This window comes from Onychomys torridus, chromosome 6, assembly GCF_903995425.1.
Source record: "Onychomys torridus chromosome 6, mOncTor1.1, whole genome shotgun sequence".
Classification (NCBI taxonomy): Eukaryota; Metazoa; Chordata; class Mammalia; order Rodentia; family Cricetidae; genus Onychomys; species Onychomys torridus.
The window spans coordinates 65,508,357-65,533,904 of record NC_050448.1 but is presented as its reverse complement, the minus strand read 5'-3'; positions in this window follow the sequence as shown (position 1 = coordinate 65,533,904).

Sequence of the window (25,548 nt, the reverse complement as noted above, 5' to 3'; positions counted from 1 at the left end):
AGGAGGTGGTGGTGTTGAGGGCCAGTGAGATGGCTTCACAGGTGAAGGCACTGCTCAGCTAAGTTCCATCCCTAAGGTGTAGTAGTGGAAAGGAGAGAACTAATTCCTGAACACTGTCCTCTGACCTCCATGTGCATGCCTGATCTGTGATACCATTCTTTGGGAGACTGAACAATGACTACTGACCCCAGATAGAGACATGACAAAAAGTCAAAATTAATGAACCACAAAGCCCAACTTGGTGAACCAGTGAGCTTTGTTGGGGTAACTGACAGAGTGTGGGTGAGGAGTTAATGAATCAAAGATGGCTGCCTCACCAAAGCCCAGCTCAGCATGGATGACAGCTCATAGAAGCCAGAAACCTGGAGCACACTGCACACCCTGCAGGCAGCTGCACAGACTGGAAATGCCCTTTCTAGGTGGCTCAGTTGGCCCAAGCCTCTTCCAGCTTAGCTGGTCTCTGCTTCTAGGCAGCTTAGTTTGACTGAGTCTCTGAGTAGTCCTTACTGCTTATATATACTTGAGGAGGGAGGAGCCTAGTGAATCTGGTCAGCTTTGGGGACTTCCTGAAGCTATTGAGTTGTTCACATCCTCATATTGAGGCAAATGTATTGAGTCTTTCTTGTACTGCCAGCTCCCAAATAATGACATGGAGACTTCTTATTAAGTATTAAGGCTTGGCCTTAGCTTAGGCTTGTTCCTAACTAGCACTTAAACTGTTTACATTAATCTCTGTTCTGCCACATGGCTTTTTACCTCTCTTCAGTATCGTACATCTGACTTCCTCTGTGTCTGCCTGGCCAATGTCCAGTGCCTCAGATTCTTCCCCAGAGTTCCTGTGTCTCCCTGGAAGTCCCACCTATCCTCTCCTGCCTTGCTATTGAACATTTAACTAGTTTGTTTGTTTGTTTGTTTGTTTGTTTTTGGAGCTGAGGATCGAACCCAGGGCCTTGCGCTTGCTAGGCAAGTGCTCTACCACTGAGCTAAATCCCCAACCCCAACATTTAACTCTTTATTAAGCCAATAAGAAGGTGTTTTAGGCAGGTGAGGAAGGACAGAGATACATCTTCACCTGGTGTACAAAAAGATAATCCCAACACTTCCTGAGCCTAACAAGTGGGTCTCCCCACCCATGCAAGATGGAATGTTTCACCTTCTGTTGGACAAGCTGAACATTCTGCTGTTTTATCCCCACCTCCTTTTTGAGACAATGTCTCACTGTGTAGCTCTGGCTGTCCTGGAACTCCCCAATGTAGACCAGGCTGGCCTTGAACTCACAGAGATCTGTCTGCCTCTGCCTCCCTAGTGCTGGAATCAAAAGCGTGAGTCACCATGCCCAGTCCTAACATCCTGTGTCTTAATAAGCCTTCCTCCAAGATTAAAGTTTTTTTAATAAGTATTTTTATTTTGATGTGTGTGCTGTGTATATGTGCACCTGTGTGCATGTGCATATATGTGAGTACACATGCTCCTACGTGAGGCCAGAAGAGCTTGTTGGATCCCTTAGGTTGAACTTAACAGGCAGCTGGATGTGGGGAATCAACTCAGGTCCTCTGCAAGAGAAGTCTGAGCTCTTCTTCACTGCTGAGCCATTTCCCCAGCCCCAAGATGAGAGGTTTTAATCTCAAAGGAAACTGCCACGCCATGCCTCCACCAACAGTAAACAAATGTAATTTTACAAGTCTCAAATTCATTGAGAATGCCATCGTGCCACTTGTAGGCGGGAGCACTTGCTTAGCATCCTGGCTGCTCTGGTCCATCCCCAGCATGGAAAAAGGAAAGAAAAAGAACAGGATGTGGTCCTTAGGCCTGTAATCCCGACATTTAGGGCATGAGCGGGAAGATTGATAGAGTTTGAGGCCAGCCAGGACTACACTGTGAAACCCTGTCCCTGAAATAAACAAACAAACAATTTTTTTTTTCAAGAAAAAGACTCAGACATTGGCGGCACACGCCTTTAATCCTAGCACCTGGGAGGCAGAGGCAGGTGGATCTCTGAGTTTGAGGCCAGCCTGGGCTACAGAGTGAGTTCCAGAACAGTCAGGACAGTTACACAGAGAAACCCTGTCTCAAAAATCTAAAAAAGAACGGGGGAAAAAAAGCATGTTTGGAATTGAAAGAAAAGAAATTTAAAATTTAGGGACGGGAGAAGAAGAAATTAATGAAAGGAGAAAGGGCTCTGGAATCACGCAGCAAGTCCTTGGCATCTCTTCGGCTGAGGGCCTCAGCCTCAGGGGAAGGGAAGGGGCTGGTGAGGATCCAGCCTGGGTGGGCATCCTCCGCCAGCCCTGGGCTTTGGCAGCAAGGCTCCAGCAGATAGCGGGGCTCGACGGGAGAACAGCTCCTAGTCCACTGTTACAGGATGTGCACATGCACTTTCCGTCCAGAGCACCTGGGGGCGCCAGGAGCCACCCCGCGAGGTATCAGTGCGCGCAGGAGGGGGTGGGGCAGGGCTCCGAGCTGGTGGCGAAACGGAGCAGGCTGCAGATGAAGAAAGCCTGGGGCTTTACCGCCACCGTGTGGTCGGGAGCTGCACCCACAGGCCTCAGAGCCAGCTACTGGGCTGAGGGCCATTAAGGCAAGTGCTAACATACCGTGGCAAACTCTCCTTGAGGGTAGAATCCGCACTTAGTGTCTTCATGCTCTTGGTTTTTCACGAGGTACACACAACTCAGCATTCAGGCTTCAAAGGAATACTTTGTCCGTATTTTCGTAAAAAATGTAATACAGGGCTGGCGAGATGGCGCCGAGGGTGAGGGCGCTTGATGCCTACCTAACTACCTGAGTTTGATATCTGGAGCCCACGTCGTGAAAGAGAGACTCCTGAAAGTTGTTCTCTGCCCTCCAAAGGAGCGCACACACACACACACACACACCACACATACACACACACACACACCACACATACACACACACACACACACACACCCCACATACACACCACACACACACACACACACACCACACACACACACACACACACACACCACACCACACACACACACATACACACACCCCACATACACACACACACCACACCACACACACACACCACACATATACACATACACACACCCCACATACACACACACACCACACATACACACACACACCACACCACACACACACACAAACCACACCCCACATACACACACACACACACACCACACACACCACACATACACACACACACACACACACACCCCACATACACACACACACACCACACATACACACACACACACACACCACACCACACACACACACATACACACACCCCACATACACACACACACCACACCACACACACACACCACACATACACACACACACCACACCACACACACACACCACACATACACACACACACAAACCACACCACACACATACACCACACCACACACACACATACACACACCCCACATACACACACACACCACACCACACACACACACACCACACATACACACACACACCACACCACACACACACACACCACACATACACACACACACACACCCCCCACACACACACACCACACCACACACACACACCACACATACACACACACACCACACCACACACACACACAAACCACCCCCCCACATACACACACACATACGCACACCCCACAACACACACACACACACATACACACACCCCACATACACACACACACCACACCACACACACACACATACACACACCCCACATACACACACACACACCACACATACACACACACACCACACATACACACACACACCCCACATACACACACACACCACACCACACACACACACCACACATACACACACACACCACACATACACACACACACCCCACATACACACACACACCACACATACACACATACACCACACCACACACACACACCACACCACACACACACACATACACACACCCTACATACACACACCCCCACACACCCCCACATACACACACACACACACACCCCACATACACACACACACACACACACACACACACACACACACATACACACTAATGAATATCTTTAAGAAAAATAATGTGGGGCTGGAGAGATGGTTCAATGGCTAAAGTTTGCACTGGCTGCTCTTCCAGAGGACCCGGGTTCAATTCTCTGCACCCACATGCAGCTCACAGCTGTCTGTAACTCCAGTTGCAGGGGATCCAACACCCTTATTCAGACACACAATGGCAAAAAAACCAATGCATATGAAATAAAAATTAATTAATTTTTTTAAAAAAGGCACATGCCTTTAATCTCAGCACTGACAACACCAAGGCAGGCAGATCTCTGTGAGTTCAAGGCCAGACTGGTCTACAGAATGAGTTTCAGGACAGCCAGAGCTGTTACACAGAGAACCCTGTCTCAAAACAAACAAACAAACAAACAAAATCAAAAACAAAAAACACCCTCCCCCCAAAACAAAAACAAAAAAGGAAAAGAAAAATAATGCAATACATACTTATAAATCTGACACACAATTTTTTTTCTGTGTTTGTTTTTTTTCTCTTTACAAATAAAATGTACTCTGGACTATGCACACCTTCATGAATGTGTTGCTCACAAATTCATGAAGATAAACATACACATAAATAAAAGTAAGTAAGTCTTTTGTAAAGAAATCCTTGTCAACCATGCATTGAAAGCCACTCAGTGCTTTTTTGTTTTGGTTTGTTTTGGTTTGGTTTTGGTTTTTTGAGACAGGTTTCTCTATGTAGCTTTTGCGCCTTTCCTGGATCTCTCTCTGTAGCCCAGGCTGGCCTCGAACTCACAGAGATCCGCCTGGCTCTGCCTCCCAAGCGCTGGGATTAAAGGAGTGCGCCACCACTAACCGGCTCCCTCGGCGCTTTTATTTCTTTTCTGTCTGGTTTGTAGTTTGGGGTAGTGATTTTTTTTTTTTTTAATCAATGTCTATATTTCCAAGTAGTGATTGTTTCCAAGACAGGGTCCCATGCAGCTCAGGCTGGCTTAAGGCTGGGTGTGTAGCTGAAGATGACCTTGAACTCCTGCTCCTCTAGGTTGGTTACTGATATGTAGCCAGGAAGCCCAGTTGTCCATTTTGAGACAGGCTGGCAGTGGACTGCCATCCTCTTGCCTCAGTCTGTGAGGGCTGACAGGCGTGCACCCCCATGCCTGGTTCCATTGTGGTGTAATTTTTTTCTGGGTGGGGTTTCATGTTGCCCCCAAACTCTCAGACAGCAGAGTCTGGTCCTGAACTCCCAATGCTTCAGCCTCTACTTCCCAAGGGGTGGGACCACAGGCCCGCACCGCTACGTCTGGCTCACTGTGGCTTAAATTTGACTTTGCTTTTCTCAGTCAACAGGGATAAGCATTTTGCAGTGTTAGTTCAAAATTTGTAAACACGATTTTAAAATATAAACAGGCATAGTGGCTCACATCTAGAATCCCAGCACTTGGGAGGCATAAGCAGGAGTTCCAGATCATTCTCTGGGGCATACCGAGTTTGATACCAGTTTGATGCCAGGTCACATGAGACCCTGACTCAAAACAAACAAACAAAAACAAAACAAAAAACACCTCACAACAATTCATTCATTTTTTTCCGTCTGTTCATATGATACTTGGCCATGATAGAGAGTAGAAAAATGAAAAAAAAAAACAACCCAGTAATTATCATTTCAGCATTTTATGTATATTTACTTTTCAATTTTCAAGTATTCATACACATTACATAAGTTCCTGCTGGCAGATATCACTAATGCTTCCTGGGCAGGACAGAAGTGACTGGTTCCAGGTTACTCACTTGAACAGCGGCCATTTCAGGGCTGGGTATGCAGAATGCCACATGGCTGTGATCTTGGGAGGTGGAGGCAGGACTTGATGGGCATCGTCAGCTACATGGCAGTTTGATGCCAGCCTGGCTACCCGAGAAGACCGCCTTAAAAACCAAAACCGAAGCAGGACACAGAGGAAGCAAGTTAAGGGAAGGAAGGCTCATTTTCGGCTTTACAAGTTCTGTTCCTTTTAAAATGTATTTTTTGTTGAAGTGTTTTGCCCGAATATATGTCCGTCACCACTTGTGTGCTTGGTGCCCTTAGACATCAGAAGAGGGAGTTGGATCCCCAGGAACAGAGTTATACACAATTGTGAGCTGCCATGTGGGTCCTGGGCATCAAACCTGAGGCCTCTGGAAAAGCAGCCTCTTAGCTGTGAGCCATCTCTCCAGCCCCTCACAGGTTGGTTGGTTGGTTTATTTGTTTTTGTTTTAACATTTATTATTTATTTCAGGAAGCACCACAGCACAAATGTGGAGGCCAGAGAAGGCCGTGTGGGAGTCAATTCTCTCTTTCTACTGTGTAGGCTCTGGAAATCAAATGCCCGCCATTGGGCTTGGTGGCAAGTGCCCTTATCTGCTGAGCCATCTGTCTGTGTCCTGGGTTCAACCTGAGGGTGCAGTCCCTCACCGCAGTAAGATGTGACCGTAGAAGGTTGAGGCAGTGGATCACTTTGGGTCAGAAAGCAGAAAGAAAGCATGGCTGGCACTCCTCTGTCTCCTCCCCTTATTTTATTTTAAATAGTCTCATGTATCTCAGGCTAGCCTTGAGAACTCGCTGTGTGGATGAGGATGACCTCCCGCCTCTATTTCCTGAGTGTTGGGATTCCACACCAGGTCACAGGATGTTGGGGTTGAACCTAGGGCTTTGTGCATGCTCGGCAAGCACTCTTCTGAGCTACCGCCTCAACCCCCACCCATCCACCCCCACCCCACCCCTGTCCTTTCCCTTTCTGTTCAGTTTAGGAGGGGCTGCCTTCCTGGGGTTGGTCTTCCAGCCTCAAACATCTCTAGAACCACCCCATCCCAGACATACCCGAGGTGTCTCAGGTCACTCCAAACGCAGGTAGGTTGACAATGGAGATCATCATACTGGGTGTGATGGCACACGCTTTCAGGTCCAACACTTGGGAGGCAGAGGCAGGCAGATCTCTCTGAGTTCGAGGCCAGCCTGGTCTACAGAGCAAGTTCTAGGACAGCCAGGAATACACACACAAAAGAAAAAAGAAAAAAAAAGAAAGAAAGAAAACAGCCGGGTGGTAGTGGTGCACGCCTTTAATCCTAACACTTGGGAGGCAAAGGCAGGTGGATCTCTGTGAGTTCGAGGCCAGCCTGGTCTACAAAGAGAGTTCCAGGAAAGGCGCAAAGCTGCACAGAGAAACCCTGTCTCAAAAAAAAAAGAAAGAAAGAAAGAAAATAAAGAAAAAGAGAAAAGATTTACCACCACAGGTTTCATCCCCAGCACTAAAAAACAAACAAAAATGCTTCTTGGGATATGCAGCTACACACATCTCCACATCTCTAAAGCATTCCGTTAAGTAAAGTCCAAGAAAAACCAGGTAAGAACATGTAAAGGCTGCTGACAATAAGAAAACGGAGCCCTGTGATTGCTATTAGAAGAGATCACACTCCCCAAGAAGTCTTTCCAATGCCAGAATTTTTGTCACTTTTTGCCATGCAGGAAAAACAATGTCCATGGGAAAATAAGTGTGGGGCATGATCCCACACGGTTTAATTCTAGCACTTGGAGGCAGAAGCAGGAGAATCTCTAAGAATTCCAGGCAAGCCTAGGTTAAGTAGTAAGACCCTGTCAACAACAATAACAAAATCAAAACAAAAATACACACCCCAAAACCAACAGAAGTAAAATCAATGGGAAAATAAGAACTGAGCCAGGCGGCAGTGGCATACACCTTTAATCCCAGCTCTCCGGAGGCAGAGCCAGGCAGATCTCTGTGAGTTCGAGGCCAGCTTGGTCTACAGAGTGAGATCCAGGACAGGCTCCAAAGCTACACAGAGAAAAATCTGTCTCGAAAAACAAACAACAAAACAAAACAAAACAAAACAAAAGAACTGATGCTACAAGATGCTAACTGAAGGAGGCTAATGGTGTCCCAGCTCCACGTATGGCTCAGGTATGCCAGCCAAGAGGGGGCGTGCGCCAACTGAGGGAATATTACAGATCGAATTTCTCAGAGGGCTTTGGGTGCCAGCTGAGAGAGTCCCTCTCAGAGCATGGAGACTGAGGGGGCAGCGGGTTTCCTTGTCTCTGACATGTTTGAGGTTGGAGTCTTAGGTCTGGTGGCTGAAGCAGGAATGAGTCCCTCTGGAGGACTCACTGAGCTATTGGTTGAGTCCTGGAAGTTGGACGGATTTGGCAAGTCTTGAAGCTTGGGTGTCTGTGAGGTGAGGACTGGACTGTGAAGTCTCCATGTCTCTGTAAGGTTCAGAGGAGAAAGCATCTTGAAGCTGCAGGTGTGCCCGAATTTATGGAGAAACCATCGGAGCCCTGATTGGTGGAATGGGGTATGCAAATAAGATGAGACTCAGGACCAATCAGAGAAGAGCTATCAAACTTGAAGTTTCCGGCTGTGGACATTTGCTCTGTTTGTCTGTGCAGGCTTCTGCCTGCTGCTTCCGTGAATTGGACTCTGTTCAGCCAGGTTTTCTGTTTCCTTGGAGTCTGCTGTTGTATTGGCAGCTGTCAGCAGTCAGCTCTCTGCCCCGGGGGGACTTAGTTCCACCCAAAAAGAAAGTCTGGCTTCGGATGGGAAGTTTCTTATCAGGCATTCCTCCTACCCTGATTGTCATTGTACATTGCCTGCCAAACTCTGAGCTCAAACGAACCGTTCCTTCTTTAAGTTGTTGGCGTTTTGTTTCTCTGTTGTTTGTTCTGTTTTTCAAAACAGGGTTTCTCTGTGTAGCCCTGGCTGTCCTGGATCTCGCTCTGTAGACCAGGCTGGCTTTGAACTCAGAGATCCATCTGCCTCTGCCTCCCGAGTGCTGGACTAAAGGCGTTCGCCACCGGGCCAGGCTTGCCTTCCGTTGTTTTTATCAGGTGTTTTGTCAAAGCCACAAGATAAGTAATCTATACAGTTGGTTCTGTGAGACAGGGCCTCACTCTGTATCAAAGGCTGGCCTGGAACTCATGGTGATCCTCTTGCCTCAGTCTCCTGAGTTCTGGGATTATTGTCATGTGCCACCATGATGGAGCTTATTTGTTTTTCATATTAAGAGAGAGTTTTCCCCTCTGGAGTGTATCTATCTCAAACTACACACATGCAAACATTTCATAAAGGATGCTTGTTTTAGAAGTGCCCCCAACTTTATTACGGCATAATTGACAGACAATAATTACATATACTTATGACATGCAAGGTATTTAAGATATGTAATCATCGTAAAACAATTATCAAACTAATTAACTGTTGTTCAGCTATTTTTTCTAGACTGAAACATACCCTCCTAGAGGGAGGCTTCTTACTACTGAGGAAGTAAATGAAATAAGGCTCAGGAAGTAAACCAAGCTTGTAGGTCTCAGGAAGCTCCTGAAACTTAAAAGATTCGCAAAGCACTATCAGTAATAGTGACAGCAGCTGGGCAGCGGAGACTTGCAGACATGCCATGCTGCCTGCAAGTTGTGCATGGAGTTCTAGGCATGCAACTGTCCTGAGTCCCCTCCCCAGCTGGGGGTGCCTTTTAGCTTATGCAGATACCTTTGAATCACCCATGCTCCTGTAAGTAACTCTCATCCCTAGTCCTGTAAGTAATCTCAATAATCTGGTTCACTAAATTAGATTTGGGCAGAGTAACTTCTTTCTTTCTTTTTCTTTTTTTGAGACAAAGTTTCACTTTGTAGCCTGTGTTGGCCTGACCTTGTTATGTAGGGCAGCTTAGCCTTGAACTCACAGAGATCCACCTGCCTCTGCCTCTCAATTATTAGGATTATAGATATGCCACTGTGCCTGGCCTCTTCTTTGGTCTGTCCTTGTTGATACATCTGGGGTGAACGGATGCTTGTTTATGTCGTTCATTTGTGTCGCTCCAGGAAAAGCCACACAGCATAATTGACACAACAGATTGTGGAGAGATGGCTGCAGAGCCCTGCAGTGAGTGCTGTGACAGGCAGCTAGGGGGTCTCTGCAACCACCTGGCTAGCAGGATAATGATGCATGGGAGGCAAGAAGGTAATTAGGAGCTGGGCAGTGGTGCCGCATGCCTGTAATCCCAGCACTTGGGAGGCAGAGCCAGGTGGATCTCTGTGAGTTCAAGGCCAGCCTGGTCTACAAAGTGAGTTCCAGGAAAGGCACAAAGCTACAAAGAGAAACCCTGTCTCAAAAAACAAAAACAAAAACAAAAACAAAAAAATAAAATAAATAAAAAAGGTAGTTAGGTTCAACACAGCTCTGTAGCTGGGGTTGGCTCAAACTTCTAGTGTAACTCCAAGTAGTTTATTTTAGGCATATTTTTTAAAGATTTCTTTTATTTATTATGTATACAGAAGAGGGTGCCAGATCTCATTGCAGATGGTTTGTGAGCCACCATGTGGGTGCTGGGAATTGAATTCAGGACCTCTGGAAGAGCATTCAGTGCTCTTAACCTCTGAGCCATCTCTCCAGCCCCTATTTTAGGCATATTTAAGCACAGCACGATTTGGTGAAAACTTACTTTGCTGATAATTAACTCAATCCCAAGTTGACAACAATGCATACCTGAATCTCCTTGAGGAACAAAGTAAGTAAATACAGATTAGCTAGGACTACATTGAAACTCTTTGTAAGGTCCATGAAGATAGTTTCTATAGACTGACTGAGAAAAATTGACCATAAGGGTCTGTGGGAGGATCTGGTGCAGGAAAAATCTCTAGCCACACAGACAGAGCAAAGGTCACTGGATCACTAACCATGTCTATTCCCAGCCTTCTGGGGGAAAAAAAAGGTTATGCATTCCTTCCCTTGAAGGAACAACCCCGGTGTGTTTAACATTCCAGGTTCCCTAGAGCTTATCTGTGAGCACAAAGACCTCTGTGTGTCCTACAGGAAGCTGTGGCTGAACCCTGTAAGGGTGGGTCATCCTTGGAAGCATTCCGATTATGTTCCCTTTCCTTGTGTGGTATGGAGTGGTGTGTCTGTTTGCTGTAGTCACATGCTCCCTGAGTGGGGTCATAGGACAAGCAGCCCAGGTCAAGCTGTAATACAGGGAGCATTGCTGTGTGTGTAGGGGAGGTATCCCATAATGCAATTGTTCTGTACTTAATATGCCTCCTTGATAAATGGGGACACATGACTTTAGGGATGCCCCCAAACCATTAGTAGACGAGAGAATGTATTACCCTCCTAAAAGTGATGTATGGGACGGGATTGCCACAGGCCTTGGCAACAGTTGTGAATGATAAGATATGCTATGTTACTCAAAAAACAAGGTGGATAGGTGGCTGGGTGATTAAGAGTGTGTACTGCTGTAGCAGAAGACCCAGGTTTGTTCTCTGCTGTTGGTTTTTGTCAGATTGACACAAACCTGGTCATGTCTGGAGGGAGGGAACCTTACTTGAGAAACTGCATCTATTATATTGGCCTGTAGGCAAGCCTGTGGGGCATTTTCTTGATTTCTGATTGATATGGAAGGGCCCGCTCACTGTAGTGGGTACCGACCATTGGCAAGTGGTGTCGGTGGGACGAGAAAGCAGACTGGGCAAGCCTTGAGGAGTAAGCCAGTATCAGCGTTCTTCATGGTCTCTGCTTCAGTTCCTGCCTTGGCTTCCCCAATAATGGACTGTACCTGTAAGCCAAATAAACCCTTCCCTTCTGAAGATGCTTTGGCTCATGGTGCTTATCATAGTGGTAGACAGTGTGGTCGTTTAAACGAAAATGGCCCACAGGGAGCGGTGCTATTGGGAGGTGTGGCCTTGTTGGAGGAAGTGTGTCACTGGGGTTGAGCTTTGAGGTTTGAAATGCTCACACCAGGCCCAGTGTCTCTCTCTCTCTTCCTGCTGCCTGCTGATCCACACGTAGAACTCTCAGCTCCCTCTCCAGTTCCATGTCTGCCTGCATGCCACCATGCTCCCTGCCATGACAATAATGGGCTAACCTTCTAAACTGTAAGCCAGCCCCAATTAAATAGTCTCTTTTATAAGAGTTGCCGTAGTCAGAGTGTCTCTCCACAGCAATAGAAACCCTAACTAAGACAGAATGTGTGTTAGTTTGAATGTAATTGGCCCCCATAAGCTCATAGGAAGTGGTCCTATTAGGAGGTGTGGCCTTGTTGGAGTGGGTGTGGCCTTGATGGAGGAAGCCCAACACTCCTATTGGAGTGTCACTGTTGGGGTGAACTTTGAGGTCTTCTTTGCTTAATCTATGCTCAGTGAGGCAGTCAGACCACTTCCTGTTACCTGCAGGTCAAGAGGCGGGACTCTTAGCTCTTCTCCAATACCATGTCTGCCTGCATGCCACCATGTTGCACCACTGTGATAATGGACTAAACTTCTGAAAATTAATTGGGGTAAGCCACCCCAATTAAATGTTTTTTCTTTTATAAGAGCTGCCGTGGTCATGGTGTCTCTTCACAGCAGTAGAAACCCTGACTAAGACAGAAGCTATAAAGCAAGTTCTAGGACAGTCAGAGCTGCTGTGGAAATCCTTTGGTTTGTTTGTTTGGTTTTTGTTGTTCGAGACAGACAATAGAACACTGACTAAGACAGAAAGCAAATTAGAAAAAAATCCCAGCACTCACATCATCTTGTCACAATAGCCTGTAAGTCTAGCTCCGGGGATCTGACACACACACACACACACACACACACACACACACACACACACACGTGCGCATGCACTTAAAATAATAAAACATCTTTAAAAGAAAACAGAAACAGGGCTGTATATATAGCTCAGTGGTTAAGAGTACTTACAGCTCTTGTAGAAGACCTGGGTTCAGTTCCCAGCACCCACATGGTGGATGGAACACAATTACCTATTGTTCAAGTTCCAGGGGATCTGATACCCTCTTCTGACATCTGCAGTCTCCTGCATACATGTGGTGCACATACCTACACTCAGGCACACACACACACACACACACACACAAATAAAATAAAACAAATATAAAAGAGAGAAGAAAAGAAAAAAGACATCTACATTCCCAGGTTAAGACATTAATGTACTCCCTGTGTAGGGAGGGTTTACAACAGGAAAGAGACATGCGGATGCTGTCCCCTGCATTAGCCTCTGATGTGACAGGAAACACAGGGAAAGAGGGCAACACGAGATGCTGCATCTCATTTCTCACAGCCAGCAGGATGCAAGGGGCAGAGAATGTAAACTAAACTTGTGCTGAACAGCCTTTCCTGGGACTTCAAACTAGGAACTCAGAAACAGCCAGATACTGAGTGTCCTCGCTGGTTTTCGTCAGCTTGACACAGTGTGGAGTTATATGGGACCAGAACTTCACTTGAGAAAAGGCCTCCATTAGATGGGCTTGGAGGCAATTGTATGGTACATTTTGTAGATTAATGATTGATGTGGGAGGGTCAGTTGTGGGGATCCAGACTGATTCAAGACTTTCTCAGAGGCTCTGATCAAGGAGAACTTCAGTTCTGTGTCCTTGTCCAGGTATGGACTCGGCAAAGCCTGATGCTGGAGCCGGTTGGTGCTTTGTAGGAGTCAAGGTTTCCAGGGACCAGACTCGTCCCCCTGGACTGTGGTTATCAGTCCTTAGGCAGCTGTGTCTGAGGTATCCCCTGGTCTCTTTGCCAACATTGAGCTCTCTGCCGACGCTGGCCGTCTTCCCCTGAAAATAGTATATAAGATGCTATGCTTCTTAATAAGCTTGCTTGGCATAAGTCATCAGCTGTGGGAGACCTCCTGGTCCCAGCTATTGCTTTTGTCTTCTTTATTTCATATCTCCAGTCCTCCCACTCAACACCTCACCACTCAGGGACCTTTATTCCTGCAGGTTCAGGTCAGTTCAGCCCACTCTGGGTGGTGCCATCCCTGGGGAAAGTGGTCCTGGGTTTTAGAAGAAAGCCAAGTAAGCGAGCCCTGAGGAGCAAGCCGGCGAACAGTGTTCCTCCATGGTTTCTGCTTCCGTTCCTCCCTCCAGATTCCCACTTGAGTTCCAGCCCTGACTTCCCCACTGATGGATCATGACATGAAAATGTAAGCCAAATAAAACCTTCCCTTCCCAAGATGCTTTTGGTCATAGTGTCTTATCACAGCAACAGTAACATAACTTATATGATGAGGAAGAGAGAACAGGTAACAACCGTTTGTTAAAACTTCTCAGGCCTTACCTTTGATACAGAGTAAGAGACAATTCATGATTCAGCATGCAGATGGGGCACTGATAGTGACCCAGTACAGGAAACTGCGATAATCTGGAGGTCTCTGCATCTGAATTGCTCGAACTTAAACAAGCAATGGGAGCTCCCTTGACCCATGCCTCGAAGATGCAGGATATGGATGTAGATGGGACCAGCCTGAGCGCTGTAGAAGTAGAGAAGTTCAAAGGTACCACCCATTCTTAAGACAAAGGACCCCAAACTGAGGCAGCATGAGGCAAATCAGTCCCTAATGGATTGGCTCCCATGAGCCACTGAGAGAGCAGTTATTACTGAGCTCCCCATGAAGATCAGACTGGAAGACAGCAGAGGAGGGACAGGCTTTGGAGGCTTTGCTGTGACCCTCTGAGCCATGACACCAGCCCCAGTTGTTTGTTGTAAATGGACATTTCCCTGTCCGGACCACCCGGTCCCAGATAATCACTCAGAGGCTTATATTAATTACAACTGCTCAGCCGATAGCTCAGGCTTGTTACTAACTAACTCATATCTAAATTAACCCATATTTCTATTTATGCTTTGCCACCTGGCTCATGGTTTGTTACCTCATTTTTTAACGTCCTGCTTGCTCAGCGGCTGACTGGCTCTGACTCAGAGCCTCTCCTGACTCAGTCCTCCTTCTTCCCATCAGTCTCAGTTTGGCTTTCCCGCTTAACTTCCTGCCCAGCTACCGGCCTGTCGGCTTTTTATTAACCAATGAGAGTAAAGCATATTCATAATGTAGAAAAGGATTATTCCACAGCAGTTCATTTCTTTCTTTCTTTTTGGAGACGGGATGTTACTGTGTGGCAGTAGCCCTGGCTGGCCTGGAACTCACTGAGTTCCACTTGCCTCTGCCTCCTGAGTGTTGGAAGTAAAGCTGTGTGTCTCCATGCCTTGCAAAAAGAAAAGCTACAGGTGCTACAGCAATCAGAGGGATTAAAGAAGGGCCACTCAGACGAGGGTGTGTGGCTCACCCAGAGGGAAATGTGGCAAGCCAGAGGTCCAATGGGAGGGAGTAAGAAAGAGTCAAATGAGCCAGGCGGCCGCGCACGCCTTTAATCCCAGCACTTGGGAGGCAGAGGCAGATGGATCTCTATGAGTTCGAGGCCAGCCTGTTCTACAGAGTGAGATCCAGGACAGGAACCAAAACTACACAGAGAAAAAAAAAAACAAAAACGAAAAACAAAAAAAGAAAGAAAGAGTCAAATGCTGTGAGTTTGGGATGGCTTGACAGTTTGCACGGCAGTTCACAGGTGAGTAAGAGGAAACAGTGCAGGGCTGGAGAGACGTCAGCAGTTAGAGCATGTGCTGTTTGTAAAGAGGACCTGGGTTTCCAGAACCCACAAGGTGGCTTACAATCCTCCATAACTCCACTTCCAGGGCACCTGATGCCTTCTTCAGACCTCTGAGGGCCCCGATCACACATGCAGGCAAAACACTCATACACAAAAAAATAAAATAAATACATCTTAAAAAAAAAAGATAGCAGTGAAGGTAAAAATGATTAACCATGAGCCATCCAGACAGTCAGTGGGCAACGCATTTGACACACAAGCCTGACCACCTGCGTGCCGTCACTGGAGCCCATGTAAAGGTGGAAAAAGGGACCCAACTCCACAGTGTCATCTGACCTCCACACAGGCACTGTGGTATGCCTGCACCCCACACATGCATCACAAACACACACTAAATAAAAAGTAAAGACTTAGGTTGGGGGCTGAAGGGATGGATGGGAGGAAAGGAAGCCAATACAGGTCTTGCAGAGGACTTAATTCGATTTCCAGCACTGTAACTCAGTACCAGGAGGTCCGATGCCTCGGATCTCCTCCAGCATCTGCACTCCTCTGTACACACCTACACACGATTGAAAATAAAAGGAATCTTAAAACACTAAAAAAGGGCTAGCTGTTAGGGCTGGACCACTATCACCCCAGTGTATGCAGTCCATATGTTTCTTCCCTGCGAGAAAGTGTATGAGCTAAGTGTGGGGGTGCATGCCTTCAACCCCAGCACTTAGGAGGCAGAAGCAGGCAAATCTCTTGAGTTCAGCCTGGTCTATAGTGTGAGTTCCAGGACAGCCAGGGCCACATAGAGAAACCCTGCCTTGAAAAACTAAAAAAGAAAAGAAAAACAAACAAAAAAGCTTATGGGTTGGAGGTGCCCTAGTGGTTAAGAGTGAGTACCCCTCTTCCAGAGGACCCAGGTTCAGGCCCTTACAATGATCTGTAAAACTAAAGCTTCAAGGGATCTGAAGCCCTGATCTGGCCTCTGTGCACACAAAATACATACAGTATGTTTAAAGACACACAGGCAAAGCATCTGTACACGTAAAAATAATAATAATAATAAAATCCAGATGATGATATAAAATAAAATAGAAGTGATTCTTTGAAGAAAGCGTACTGGGCATGAAGATTGTCTGCTTGACGAAGCCCCTTTCGACCACCAGGTGTCGCTGTTGGAAAGTAAAGGGCTACAGAGTCAGGGGCCCAGACAGAACCGGGGCCTCCACCTACAAGCCCAGCGGGCTGGATTAGGCCTGTGCGCCTGAGCTGAGCCGAGCCGCGTGGACACCATCAGAGAGGGGAGACGTGCAGTGGCCTTGTAGCAGGATGAGAAGGCCACACGGCTTGAGGAAAATGTCCATGGATTATGGACGCTCAGTGAACTAGTGTCTCCCATCCATGCTGTACCCAGAACTGCTTTTTTTTTCCTTTCTTTTTTTTTTAAAGATTTACTTTTATTTTTATTTATATGGATGTGTGTGTGCAGATACCAGAAGAGGCCTTGTATCCCTTGGAACTGGAGTTATAGGCAATTTCCAGCCATTTTACGTAGGTACTGAGAACTGTAGGAACAGAACTCGGGGCCCCTGTAAGAGCAACAATTGCTTCTAACCACTGAGCCATCTCTCCAACCCTAACAATGCTGTTTTTAATGAAACAACTGAGTCAAATGATGAGATTGTTTTGTTCCATAGAGAATCTTGCTAATATATTTCTTTCTTTCAAGTGGATTTTTTTTTTTTTTAAGACGAGGTTTCTCTGTGACAGCCCTAGCTGTCACAGAACTAGCTCCATAGACCAGGCTGGCCTTGAATTCACAGAGATCTGCCTGCCTCTGCCTCCGGAGTGGTGGGATTAAAGGCATACACCCACCACCTCCTGGCCTTAAGTGTATTATTAAAAATATTTTCTTTTGCTGGGCAGTGGCACACGCCTTTAATCCCAGCATTTAGGAGGCAGAGGTAGGAGGATCTCTGTGAGTTTGAGGCCAGCCTGGTCTATAGAGCAAGTTCCAGTACAGGCACCAAAGCTACACAGAGAAACCCTGTCTCCAAAAAAAAAAAAAAAATTCCTTTCTTTCTTTTCTTTTCTTATGAGCATTGGTGTTTTGCCTGCATGTATGTCCTTGTGAGGGTATCAGATCCCCTGAAACTGAGGTTACAGACAGCTGTGAGCTGCCATGTGGGTGCTGGGAACTGAACCCAGGTCTTCTGAAGAGCAGTCAGTTCTCTCTCTCTCTCTCTCTCTCTCTCTCTCTCTCTCTCTCTCTCTCATACCCTTAGCTGGAGAAGACTAACTGGCACAATTTTGGAATACATGATGGTGAGCACCTGCTCACTCTCTGTTGAAACATTTCTTTCTTGATGGGTATGGTGATGCACACTTTTGATCCCAGCACTCGGGAGGCAGAGGCAGGCAGATCTCTGTGAGTTTGAAGCCAGCCTGGTCTGCAGAGTGAGTTTGACAGCCAGGGCTACACAGAGAAGCTCTGTCTCAAAAAAAAAAATTTTTTTTTCTTTTTTAGAAAGGGCCTCACAGTGTAGCCCTGGCTGTCCTGGAACTCATTATGCAGACCAGGCTGGCTTCAAACTCACAGAGATCTGCCTGCCTCTGCCTCCCGAGTGCTGGGATCAAAAGTGTGCATCACCATGCCTAGCAAAACATTTCTTTATGTAACTGTACCTCTTTAGTGTCTTATGAATTTGTTAAAGCATTTGGAAGGACAGTGGCAGCAACAGTTAAGGAGTTCGAATGAAGGCACACTGTGTGAATGGGAAAGGCCACTGCTAGGAAACATAAGGTTGTTGGGTAAAAATTCCAGCACTAGTGGTACCTGGGGTGGGCTACGTCCCTATGAGCAGCTGGCTGAGGAGGCCCCTGAGGTCCAAAGGATCATAACATCATTGTCATACCTATTGGTTGCAGACATATATGCAGGTAATACTCATATACAAAAGAATAAAAAAATCAAAATGCCTCTCGATATTTGTCTTCATAGATTACTGCTGCTGTCAGCCTCTTTTCTTTCTTTTTTATTTTTCTGAGAGTTTTATTTTGTTTTGTTTTGGTTTGGTTTGTTAATTGTTTTGTTAAGACATGATTTCTCTGTGTAGCCTTGGCTGTCCTAGAGCTTACTCTGTCAACTAGGCTGGATTCAAACTCATAGAGATCCTCCTGCCTCTGCCTCCTGAGTGCTGGGACTAAAGGTGTGTGCTATCACTACCCAGCTTTTTTTTAATTTTAATTTAATTTTTAAAAAATTATTTATCATTGGGGATTTAGCTCAGTGGTAGAGCACTTGCCTAGCAAGCACAAGGCCCTAGGTTCCGTCCTCAGCTCAGAAAAAAAAAGCGCTTGCTAGAATTTAGCTGGGCGGTGGTGGCGCACGCCTTTAATCCCAGCACTTGGGAGGCAGAGGCAAGCAGATCTCTGTGAGTTCCAGGCCAGCCTGGTCTACAAAGCAAGTTCCAGGAGTGGCCCAAAGCTACACAGAGAAATCCTGTCTCAAAAAACAAAACAACAAAAAAAAATTATTTGTCTTATGTGTATAGATGTTTTGCCTAAATGTATGTGTGTACTTTACATGTGTGCCTGGTATCCTCAGAAGTCAGAAGAGCCTGTTGGATTTCTGGGGCTAGAGCTGTGAGCTGGTAAGTGGGTGCTAGGAATCTAATCCAGGTCCTCTGGAAGAGCAGCAAGTGCTCTTAACCACTGAGCCATCTCTCTAGCTCCAGGAAACTTTTTTTTCCTTAGAATGAGAGGTGTCCTACAGAGACTCCTGGGACTAAGCGTCTGCTACTGTGATGAGCTCCCCAATACTCAGCAACAGATGGAAGATAATAATTGGACATCTATATCACCTGTCAAAAGGCTCAGGGAACATTCTGAAAACAGAGGAAGAAAGCATGTAAGAGGTGGAGGAATATAAGTGGGCTGCCGGTAGCTACTTACTCAGACGTGAAACATTCCCTCCTGAAAGCTCATTAAGACCCAGGAAGTAAAACAAATTCACAAGTCCTAGGAAGCACCCGAATCGTACAAGATTGACAAGGCCTCTTCCTGAGGTGATGTAAGCAGTAACAGCAGCTGGGCAGAGGGGACTGGCAGATCCACATAGCTGCCTAAGAAAAGGGATCCAGGGGGATACAACTTTCATGGATTATCGTGCTGGGCTGGGTTTTTTTGGTCTTACAGCACATTGTGTAATCCCCCCCTCCCCTGGAGAGATCTACTCTCTCCAGACAGGGAATCAACAACAGATCAAACAAATGACTCCAACAAGGTCCAGCTTGTCCAGTCAATAGGTTTATTGGGGTTATTTACAGGAGCATGGGTAACTGAGGCACCTGGGTCACAACCCAGGTGACAGCTCATGAGAATTGCATCCCTCTAGCTCTCTGCAATGACTTGCAGACAGCTGCCTAAGTTGGAGAGGGCTCGTCTTGTTACATAATCTCTAGGAGGGAGTCTCATGAATCTTGTAAATTTTAGGGATTTCCTGAGTTTTAGCTGGCCTCCCTCCAGGATGGAAATGTTTCCATTTGGAAGATATTAATACACATCAAAGCCTTTGAGTTATATCCAGTCCCATAAACTCCAGAAGTTAGCAATTCAGTGGCTTCAGACAGTCCCTGAAGCTGACCAGATTCCCTAAATCCTTCATCTCCCCAAGCATATATAAGCAGTGAGGTCTGCTGAGAGACTCTCTCAGGTAGGCTAAGCTCCGAAACCAGCAAAACTGCCAGGGAGAGCCTCAGACCAGCTGAGTTGTGTGGAGGAACCATCTCTAAGATGCTGCACTGCAGGCTGGCTGTGAGCGTGTTTCAGGTTCCCAGATTTTGACCATGCTGCCATGGTCTGTTTGCTCTTGTAAGGAACCCTGAAACCTCCAGTAAAGCTCATCTGTTCTCCAAGTTGGACTTTGGTGGTATCCATACTTTGACCTGTCTTTGATGCTCTATTTGGGGTGAGTAGACATGTTTTCACGTTTCCTCAGGAAGACTGTTCATTACACAACAACTACTTCACAGTATCAGTTGCTTAGTCTTAGGAGCTGACCAGCCCTGAGTCTCTGCATGACACTTCTCATCACGAAAAAGAAAATTTCCCAGCTGGTGGTGGCACACGCCTTTAATCCCAGCACTCGGGAGGCAGAGGCAGTGGATCACTCTGAGTTCGAGGCCAGCCTGGTCTACAAAGTGAGTTCCAGGATAGCCAGGGCTGTTATACAAACCCTGTCTTGAAAAACCAAAAAGTGGGGGAAAAGAACATTTCCATCTAGGATCAACTAAGATTTTACAGCTGCAGTGATCTATGCAAGCTATGAGGTAAACACAGATGTTAAGGAAGAATTTGACAGATTCATTACATTCTCTCTCTCTGCTTCTGATACTCACATATACATATGAATACATATGTCTATGTCGGGTAAATTCGTGGGACAGAATCCTGACAATTCTGCTGCTGAATTTCTTTTTTCTTTTTTGAAACAGTCTCATTATGTGGCCCTGGCTGGCCTGAAACTCACTCTGTAGACCAGGCTGGCCTCAGATTCACAAAGATTCACCTACCCCTGCCTCCCATGTGCTGGCACTAAAGGTGTGCACCACCACACCCAGCTAGCTGACCGATTTTCCAAAGTCATGACTGTACTCTCTTGACCCTGCTGTTACCAGCTCAGGCATCCATATCCCTGGACCCCCTCTCTTCAGACTCTCCATCCTCACTCACAGATGCTGCCATGTTTCCTGTGCTACACCAGAGGATGCTCTTGCCAAGGTCCCCAATGTCTCAATAGCCCACACTGTAAACCCAATGACCGCATCTCAGTCCTCAAGTTACTTGACCTTCTTGTCCCAGGTGATGCATCCTTCCTAGACAACTTCACTGATTACCCCTCTCTCCTGGGACCATTGGGCCTTGGGGGCATCCCAGGCTATTTTCTGTCTACACTCAAAGCCGAGAGCCTTCCCCTAAGCTAGTGGCTTTCAATATCACCCATGCTGCAGTAACTCTCAGGCCATCCCTTCCCTTTAGTCCTCACTTGGAGACCTAGATCGTCCACTTGAAGGTCCAGTGGCGTCTTAAAGTTAATGTGACCAAATGGCTTCCACCAGCCATCCCAGTACTTGAGAGATGGAGCAGATCAGGAGTTTTAAGGTCATCTTTGGCTATGTGGCAAGTGTGAGGCTAGCATGGGCTACAGGAGATACTCCCCCACCCAAGAAAAATCTGAACAAATATAGAAGTGTTAAATGTTCACGATCCTAGGTGATCACCAGCTTCCAAATGTTCTCATAATCTTCCCCAGGAGCACCAATGGCACCACCCTCTGTCCAGTTACCCAGGCTCGGAACCCAGGAGCCATCCTTGACTCTGCTGCCTCCTCTACCCCACATCAGCTCCGTAGGAAAACCAATCTGTACTTTGCTGTTGTTGTTTTTGTTTTGTTTTTCTTTCTTTCTTTCTTTCTTTCTTTCTTTCTTTCTTTCTTTTTTTTTTTTTGTCAGAGCTGAGGACTGAACCCAGGGCCTTGCGATTGCTTGGCAAGTGTTCTACCACTGAGCTAAATCCCCAACCCCAAGATATTTATTTAATTATTATTATTATTTTTTTTATTTTTATTTTTATTTTTATTTTATTTTTTTTGGTTTTTTGAGACAGGGTTTCTCTGTAGCTTTGGAGGCCGTCCTGGAACTCGTTTTGTAGACCAGGTTGGCCTCAAACTCACAGAGATCCACCTGCCTCTTCCTTCCGAGTGCTGGGATTACAGGCGTGCGACACCACCGCCCAGCTTGTTTTGTTTTTCAAGATAGGGTTTCTCTGTGTAACAGCCCTGACTATCCTGGAACTTGCTCTGTAGACCAGGCTAGCCTTGAACTCAGAAATCTGCCTGCCTCTTCCTTCTGAGTGCTGGGATTAAAGACCTGTGCCACCACCATCTGGCTATAAGAAATATTTATTTTATTTTTATTTATGTGTATATATGCAAGTATGTATGCACATATGTACGCAGGTTCCTGTAGAAACCAGAGGAGGGCGTCAGATCCCTGGAGCTGGTGTGGCACATGGTGTGAACCACCAGTTGTGGGTACTGTGATCCAAACTTGGGTCCTCCATAAGATCAGTATGTACTCTTTTCTGTGCTGGGAACTAAGTGTGTGTGTGTGTGTGTGTGTGTGTGTGTGTGTGTGTGTGTGTGTGGTGTGTGTGTGTGTGTGTGTGTGTGTGTGTGTGTGCTGGGAACTAAGTGTGTGTGTGTGTGTGTGTGTGTGTGTGTGTGTGCTGGGAATTAAGTGATTGTGTGTGTGTGTATGTACTGGGAACTATGTGTGTGTGTGTGTGCGTGTGCTGGGAATTAAGTGTGTGTGTGTGTATATGCTGGGAACTAAGTGTGTGTGTGTGTGTGTGTGTGTGTGTGTGTGTGCTGGGAACTAAGTGTGTGTGTGTGTGTGTGTGTGTGTGTGCTGGGAATTAAGTGTGTGTGTGTGTGTGTGTGTGTGTGTGTGTGTATGTACTGGGAACTAAGTGTGTGTGTGTGTGTGTGTGTGTGTGTGTTGGGAACTAAGTGTGTGTGTGTGCACAATAAAGCCAGGGGACAACCTCAGGTGTCATCCTCAGGAAGGCAGTGTTCACCTCCTTTGAGACAAGGTCTGTCATTGGTCTAGAGCTCGCCAATTAGTCTAGATTAGCAGGTCAATGAGCCCAGCCCCTCCCCCTGCCTCCCCAGCATTGGGATTAGGAGCACGCACCACTACACCTGGTATTCTTATGTGGATTGAGAAGTTGGAGGTCAGGTCCCCATGTTTATGAAGCAAACACTTCTAGATCCTGAGCTCAGGGTCTTAGGATTTGAAGAAGGTATTTTACCAAGTATTTCCTTCCTTCCTTCCTTGTTTTAGTCTATCCTTCACCCTTTATTTTTCTAAGATTTATTACTTTTATATTTTGAGTGTACGGGTGCTTGTATGTGTGTGTACCACATGCATGCCTGGTGCCTGAGGAGGACAGAAGGTATGGGATCCCCTGGAACTGGAGTTACAGGCAGTTGTGAGCCACCATGTGGGTGCTGCGAATCAAACCCAGGGCCTCTGGAAGAGCAGCCGGTGCTTTTAACCACTGAGCCACCTCTCCAGCCCCTCCTTCCACCTTTTAGATTTGGTTCCTCTCTGTTGCCAAGAATGGTCTCGTAAGCTCAACTGATCCTCTTACTCCAACCTCCTGGCCGCTGGGACCTGTAGGCTTGTGCCATCGTGCCCAACTCTAGGTCGTTATTGAAGTCTTTCTTTTCAAATTCATAGACATAGAGACAGCTTATGGAGAAAGAGGAAATGCTCCCAAGAATGGGAATGGGCTGGCGAAGTGAAAAGGCCAACACTCAAAAGCCTGTTCTTATTTTTTAAACCCATGTGGACTACAGTTTATTCTTGCCACTGTCCCACCTAAATCAGCACCCCAGTTTCCTAAACTGGACCCTAGCCCTCCTCTGTGCAGTTTACTCTTCACTGGGCAGCAGGTTGGCCTGGCAACTGCTTTGCCCAATGCCCTCCATGTCTCCTCGAAGTGCACAGTATAAAAGCCCCAGTTCTGACAATGGTAGGCAAAGCCAAGCACAAAAACCTGCCTGTGGCTGGGCATAGTCATGCCAGCCTTCAACCCCAGCACTCAGGAGGGTGAGGTAGGCAGATCTCTGTGAGTTTGAGGCCAGCCTGGTCTACATAGTGAATTCCAGGACAGCCAGGCCATATAGAGAAACTTTGTATAAACAACAGAAAGAAAGAGAGAGAGAAGAGAGAGAGAGAGAGAGAGAGAGAGAGAGAGAGAGAGAGAGAGAGGGTGCTAGCGCTCTGGTAGGCTGGTTGCTACTGCTCCTTCCAAGCGAGGCAGCAAGGATGCAGTAGAAAGGGAGTCTAGCTGAAATCCCTCAGGGCTCCTGACTCCCAGAGAATGCTGTGGCAATTCCAAGTTCAGTGGGGCAATTATGGAGGGGTTTGCAGAGGATGGGGATCTCTGGGCTGGGTGTGAACTGGGTGAGGGAAACAGAGTCATGCCAGGTCAGAGACAGAGGCCAACAGGAACTAAAGAAAGACAGGCTCAGAATGGACCAGGGTATTCGGGTACTACAACTGTTTCCTCAGGCAGGAAGTGTGAAACCTGTTCCAGAATTAACCACCCAGGCAGAGGACAGATATGGGCTCTCTCTCTTTGCCTGCTATCTTTCTTTGTTCTTTACGTTTTTTTACTGTGTGTGAGTGTTTGGCCTATTTGTATGTCTGTGCACCATGTGCACGCGATGCCTGTGGCAGCCAGGAGAGGGCCTCAGATTTCCCCTAGGACTGGAGTAACCGTTTGTCGTGCGGGGAATCCAGCCTGTGTCCTCTGGAAGAGCCCCCAGAGCCGTCTCTCTCCAGCCCCATTCCCTGCTTTATTTTTTAGACAGGTGAATCCAGAGCTCAGCAACTGGGCAAGATTGGCTGGCCAGCAAGACCCAGGGATCTTTCTGCCCCCTCCTCCCCAGAACTGGGATTATAGGGGTGCATTGCTCCCCCTGATGTTTTTATGTGGGTGCCAGGGAACCATGCTTGCATGGCAATCACTCTCCCAACTGAGCCGTCTCCCCGGCCTTCTCTTTCTGAGATGAGATCTTCCGTAGCCCAGGCTGGCCTAGAACATCCTTTTTGTTTGTTGTATGTTTTGTTTGTTTATATGTCGTGAAAGAGTGTCTCACCAGGCAACTTTGGCTGTCCTGGAGCTCACTATGTAGACTAGGCTAGCCTCGAACTCACAAAGATCCACCTATATCTGCTAGAACTAAGGGTGTGTGCCACTTACAAACTTGCCCTCAGCTCCTAATCTTTCCGCTTCTCCATCCCAAGAGCTGGGATTGCAGGCTCGAACCGCTGCACCATATTTCACTTTTCCTTTCTTGTCACAGCACTGATAGTCATCAGAAGTAGGAAGCCTGGTTTCTCCCCTCTCTCTGCCTGAGGGACAGAGAAGAGAAGACCTGGGAGCCCACTGAATGCCTACACCAGCTCCAGACTGACCGTGGGGGGACGGCCCCTCCCCCTACAGCTCGGTCCCAGGTCTTTCCTCTTCTTGGGTTTGCTCTCCATACCTCGTTCCAGTCGGTGCCAGCTGG